This window comes from Lactuca saligna, chromosome 3 (assembly GCF_052625555.1).
Source record: "Lactuca saligna cultivar CGN05327 chromosome 3, ASM5262555v1, whole genome shotgun sequence".
Taxonomy (NCBI): Eukaryota; Viridiplantae; Streptophyta; class Magnoliopsida; order Asterales; family Asteraceae; genus Lactuca; species Lactuca saligna.
Genome location: NC_136419.1, coordinates 54,124,687 through 54,131,151, shown reverse-complemented (window position 1 = coordinate 54,131,151; position 6,465 = coordinate 54,124,687). Strand labels below are relative to the sequence as shown.

At 39.8% G+C, this 6,465-nt stretch overlaps 1 pseudogene; it reads left to right on the top strand.

The window, feature by feature from the left end:
• Window positions 1-3,838: 3,838 nt before the first annotated feature.
• On the top strand, window positions 3,839-4,228 carry LOC145035542 (secreted RxLR effector protein 161 pseudogene; annotated as a pseudogene).
• Window positions 4,229-6,465: the final 2,237 nt, after the last annotated feature.

The window sequence follows — 6,465 nt, the reverse complement described above, 5'->3', positions numbered from 1 at the left end:
GACTTGCCATAGGGTTAAAGCCGAGCACCAGAGACCGCATGGTAAGTTGCAGCCCTTGGAGATCCCTGAGTGGAAGTGGGAGCAGATTACTATGGATTTCATCACCAAATTGCCAAGAACTGCTAGGGGAGTCGATGCAATTTGGGTGATTGTGGATAGATTGACGAAGAGTGCACACTTCCTTGCCATTAGCGAGAGTTCATCAGCGGAGAAGTTGGCGGAGTTGTATGTGAGAGAGGTAATATCTCGGCATGGAGTGCCGATCTCGATTGTTTCAGACCGTGATGTACGTTTCACTTCCAGGTTCTGGAAGAAATTTCATGAGGAGCTGGGTACTAAACTGCATTTTAGTACCGCATACCATCCCTAGACCGACGGGCAGAGCGAGCAGACGATTCAGATATTGGAGGACATGCTTCGAGCGTGTGTGTTAGACTTCGGGGGTAGCTGGGATGCGTATTTACCCTTGGCAGAGTTTTCCTACAACAACAACCATCATTCGAGCATTGGTATGCCACCTTTTGAGTTGTTGTATGGTAGGAGGTGTCGGACCCCCATTTGCTGGGGAGAGGTGGGTCAGAGAGTGATGGGCAGTATAGAGATCGTACTCCAGACGACAGAGCAGATTCAGCAGGTTAGGCAGAGATTATTGACCGCCCAAAGCCGACAGAAGAGTTATGCGGACAGACGCCGGTCCGAGCTGGAATTCCAGGTCGGCGACTTCGTTCTCCTGAAGGTTTCTCCTTGGAAGGGAGTGATCCGGTTCAGAAAGAGGGGCAAGTTGGGGCCCCGGTTCATAGGTCCATTTCGGGTAATTGCAAGGGTAGGTCGGGTAGCTTATCGGTTGGAGTTGCCAGCAGAGTTGGGACAGATTCACAATACCTTTCACGTATCACAGTTGAGGAAGTGTATAGCTGATGAATCGGCGGTGGTTCCGTTAGAGGATATTCAGGTGGATGCGAGCCTGAATTACGCCGAGAGACCAGTAGCTATTAGGGATCGGAAGATCAAGGTTCTGCGGAACAAGGAAGTACCTCTGGTGTTGGTTCAGTGGCAACACCGGAAGGGATCGGAGATGACTTGGGAGCCGGAGCGTGAAATGCGGGAGCAACATCCGGAGTTATTCGCAGAGTGAGACTTCGAGGGCGAAGTCTAGTTCTAGTGGGGGAGAGTTGTAACAGCCCGGAATTTCAGGTATTGTTTTAAACTATTTTTGGGGACATTTTAGGAAGGGACTCGGCGAGTTGGTGCCTGACTCGCCGAGTTGGACCACAGACTTGGTCGCAGATTCGCGACTGGACTCGACGAGTCCCTTAGGGACTCGGCGAGTCGACGCTGTTCAGCAGAAACCCTAGCCGTTTGGTTTTGGATCGTTTATAACGCCTCTTAGGCCGTCATTGTTCGTTTTGCTTACTGAGAAGAACCCTAGAACGATTGTGTGCATCTGGAACAAGGATTGAAGACCATTGTTGGGTTTGGAAGAGTTGTGTGCAAGGAAGAGGAAGGTTTAGCTAAAGGAACAGCAAGAGAATCACGTTCTGAGGATTGGGGACACAGAAAGTGCATCAATCAGGTAATATCTCGGATTTCGTTCTTCTGTGATTGATGTGTATATGAAGTTAGGGTTTATAGAACCCATTTGATGATTAGAGGGATTATTATGTTGTTACCCAAGTGTTTATACCCCATAATAGGATGTTTACAGGTCCAGATAGTCCCATGAGTGTGTATTTCGGGATCATACGTGTTTCAGGAAGCAGTTGATCGACTGCATGGCATGGACTCGCCGAGTCGGATGAGCAGACTCGGCGAGTAGCTTGAAGATTCACTGGGACTCGCCGAGTTGTTCTTCAGACTCGGCGAGTGGAGTCGGGGTGGCCCCGCGATTCTTCCACAAGGACCTCGTCGAGTCAAGGGGGACACTCGACGAGTAGAAAGGAGAACAACAGGGAAAATTGGGGAGGACGTCTAGACTCGCCAAGTCGCCTTTGCACTCGACGAGTCCGGTCAAGTTGACCGTTGACCAGAGTTGACCTGCATGTAATTCTTAGGGTTAGTTGTCTTGAATGATAAGAGTACTAATAAGGGTATATGGTATTATAGGGAGTCTGCAGATCGGCGGATCGAGCGCGAGTAGTTTCAAGAGTTGATAGCTTACATTACCACGAGGTGAGTCTTCTAACTATACTGTACCCGGAAGGGTTTAACTGTGTGACCGGAAGGTCGGATATGTTATGTGTTATATATATGCTATAATTGAAAGGAATAGTTGCTATGCATGCTATGTATGTTTCTATGGGCCGGAAGGCAATGTATTATGTGACAGGAAGGTCAGGTATGATATATGATATATGTGATATATGTGTTAGAGTAAATGTATTATGTGTTATATATGTTTATGGGCCGGAAGGCAATCATGTTATGGGCCGGAAGGCAATTATCTTATGGGCCGGAAGGCGTTTATCATATGGGCCAGAAGGCATTGTACTGTGGACCGGAAGGTCCGGGCCTGGAAAGGCGTATATGTGTAAGTGGTATACTGGGGAACTCACTAAGCATTTATGCTTACAAGTTGTTATGTATGTGTTTCAGGTACTAGCGAGGACCGTGGGAAGGCGCCGGCATGATGCATACACACTGCTGATGTTTGAGATCTTGGGGATTTTACATATGTATTAGTTTTGAAACATGAAATAAATATTAGTGGTTGAATGAAATCACTTATTTAAAATGAAAAATTTATTTGAAAATTTTGCGTTGTTACACAAGAAAATCAACCAGATGCATCTTTGGTTGGCACTAGTACTGAACAAGAGGTTGTTGAAGATGAAGATATCACTATCCTTCAACTTATTGAAACACAAGGCGTTCATAGATTTGGTAGAATTCATCATGAACCTGAGAGATATGGATTTCTCATTGATGAGTGCTTCGTAATGAAGAATGCTGATGAGCCGGTTAGCTACCAGTATGCAATGACAGATCCTGAATCTACCAAATGACTTGAAGCCATGAACGCTAAGATGCAATCCATGAGAAAATCAAGTCTGGGACCTGGTTGATCTTCCTCCTAATAGCAAGATTGTTGGAAGTAAGTGGGTCTTCAAGAAGAAAATTGACATGGATGGCAACGTAGAAACATTCAAAGCAAGATTGTTTTGCTAAAGGATCTACTCAAACTCATGTGGTATATTATGATGAAACATTTTCACCAGTCACTATGATTAAATAAATTAGGTTACTATTTGCGATACCTACATATTACTATTATTATGAGATATGGAAAATGGATGTCAAAACCACTTTTATGAATGGACACTCAGAAGAAGATGTCTATATGGATCAGCCCGAAGGTTTTGTTGACTAAAAGCATCCTAATAAAGTGTGTAAGCTCAAGTGATGCATTTATGGTTTAAAGTAAGCATCTTGTAATTGGAATCACCGTTTCGATGATGAAATCATAAAGTATGGTTTTATTAGAAATGAAGATGAATCTTGTGTTTACATAAAAACTAGTGGGAGCTTGGTGATATTCTTGGTCCTATATGTGGACTACATATTGATAATGGGAAATCACATTCCAACTTTACAAGGTGTAAAGACTTGTCTTGGAAAGTGTTTCTCAATGAAGGACTTAAGTGAGGCACAATACATTCTTGGAATCAAAATCTATAGAGATAGATCAAAACGATTAATAGGTCTAAGCCAAGGTACATATATTGAGAAAGTATTGAAGCGGTTTAATATGGAAAACTCTAAGAGAGGATTTGTACCCATGACACATGACACTGTACGAAGTTCATCTTAATGTCCTAGCATAAGGGCTAAGCTAGACAAAATGAAAGATATTCCATATGCTTCTACAATCGGATCCATCATGTATGCTATGAATTATACAAGACCTGATCTTGCTTATGCTATGAGCATGGTAAGCAAGTTCCAAAAAAAAGGTCCAGGGGAGAGTCATTGGAGAGTTGTGAAGAACATCCTAAAGTACTTACGAAGAACTAAGGATTTTTTCCTCATCTATGGAGGCGTGGAAGAAAGCTTAAGTGTAATGTGCTACATGGATGCTTCCTTCACAATTGATCGAGATGATTGCAAATCTCAATCAGGATATTTGTTCATTATCAATGGGGGTGCGGTTTCTTGTAAAAGCTCCAAGCAAAGTGTTATTGCACAATCCACTACAGAGTCAGAATACATTGCTGCTTCTGAAGCTGCATAAGAGGCAGCCCGGATGAAGAAATTCATTGGGGATCTAGGGGTAGTATCTACCATTCAGGACCCCCTAGATGTTTTCTATGACAATGAGGGTGCTATTTCCTTGGCAAAAGAACCCCGGGCATACACGAAGACCAATCATATTAGCCATAGATTCAACTTTATCTAGTATAAAGTTGAAGAATGTGAAATTAGTATTTGGAAAGTTTGGCGGACCCTTTCACGAAGCCTCTTTTTCAAGAAAAAATTGAGGGACATACTCAAGGAATAGGACTTCACTATTCTAGTGATTGGATTTGATCTATGTATTAGTATTGAATATTGGAATAGTGTATAACATCATCTATTGTAATACCTATTATATATATGACATATGATATTTTCATTAAATATTTGTTGTGTTCTTTATTAACATGTTTAATCCTTGAGAAAATTTATTCACTCTAAAACTCCATAGTTAGTTGTTATTGTGGGATCAATAATGAAATAAGACTAATATGAAATAAGATGGTTGACAAAGCGTTGCAACCCATTTCATAGATACTTACTTGAGAGTAAGTATTGGAGTGACATGTTCAAGATTGCTTCATGGATCGCTGTCATGAATGGTACTTGATAAAAGGTAACATTTGTATATCCTTAACACTTGAGATGCATATTTGGGGCTTGAGTGTGGGAACGTTATGCTTTGATGTAGTCAAAAGCCGTTCTTTTGTTAGGAAATTATAAAACCTATTATCAAGCGTGATGTAAACCATGTAAGAGGCATATGTAGTCAAGATGGGATTTGCTCCTCTTATTCGTTGAGAGTTAGACATCTAAGGCCTGATTTAAAGTTGAAAACCTATATGAGATTGATTGCGATCTATATCTCATTATTCAACATGATGTCTGTAGCAAAGGGATAACCGATAAACTTACCTTACTCACCAATTGTAGCCTTGGGGCTTTTGGGGAATTAGACATTGATGGAATGACACTATATCATATGTTGTTGGGGGCAGTGAAATATTGTTAGACGTTCACCACCGTCTATATCAGTTTGATATGAGTCTTGAGAAAGTGGGAGATTGAAAGATCTAGTATGCTCAAGAGTCATATTAAAATGATATTGTTAAATAACATGTTATCCTAAGGGTCACACTAACAGCAACTCGATACAAATGATTATTTATTAGAAATTGATTTTAATAAATATTCATAAACTCTTATAATAATTGGAAAAATATTTATTTCAAGGAAATAATTATTTTACAATATAAGTAACAAATTATTTCATATGGTATCAGTATAATATATCATGTACATCTTTTTGGATCTAATAAACCTTTTGTCTTTTAGCAAAAAGACAATTTATATCTTATAAACTTTGAGTTTATAAAATATAAACTCTTGACTTGTTTTTTCTTCTTGGAAACATGAGATGAAAAGAAATGACCTTTGCATTGGTATAATGCGAAATAATCAAACCTAGGAAGATGTGTTCATGACATAGGGGACAAGTTGTCTAATGGTTAATAACTCTTGGACCATAACTTCATTATAAATAAGAGGTGAATGCACTCATTTTTCTTCACTCCACTCTCCTTGGCTGAGAGCTCTTTCTTCTTCCCAACATTCTTTCTAAAGTCTTGAACTTTGAAGATTTTTGTTGCTTGCATTCTCTCTTTAAGTCATACTCTTGTTTTAGCTTAAAATCTTAAGAGTTGTAACTAGCATTACATCAAGTTGGCACATTGTTGGTGTCTCAAGGGTTTATCCTCACTCCATCAACTTCTAAGCCTCCCTTAAAGGACTCAAATTGTTTCAAAGGTTGTTACCACTTCTCTCTTCTATGGTCATGTTTTAAATATTTACTTTACTTGCAAAATGAGCATTGGTGGGTGATAAAATGTTTATGTTATTTTATAAAATTCAAATCTTCCGTTTGCTATTATTTATAGTTTTTGAAACTAGTTTTTTAAATAAAACCCAACAATATATATTAAACGGTCAAAAGAAGCAAAATGACATATGTGCTTCAATAACAATAAATAATCAATTAAAAACAAATCAATATTTTCATTAGATATGCTTCTTACTATATGCACCTCTATGGCTATGTGAGACATGGTGGTCAACCATACACACCCACACACATGTTATATCATATACGCACCCACTCACATGTTATATGATGAGAGGATGTATCTTGTTTAGAAGGATAGCCACCGAAAAGTTGGAAAGGTACATACTACAAAA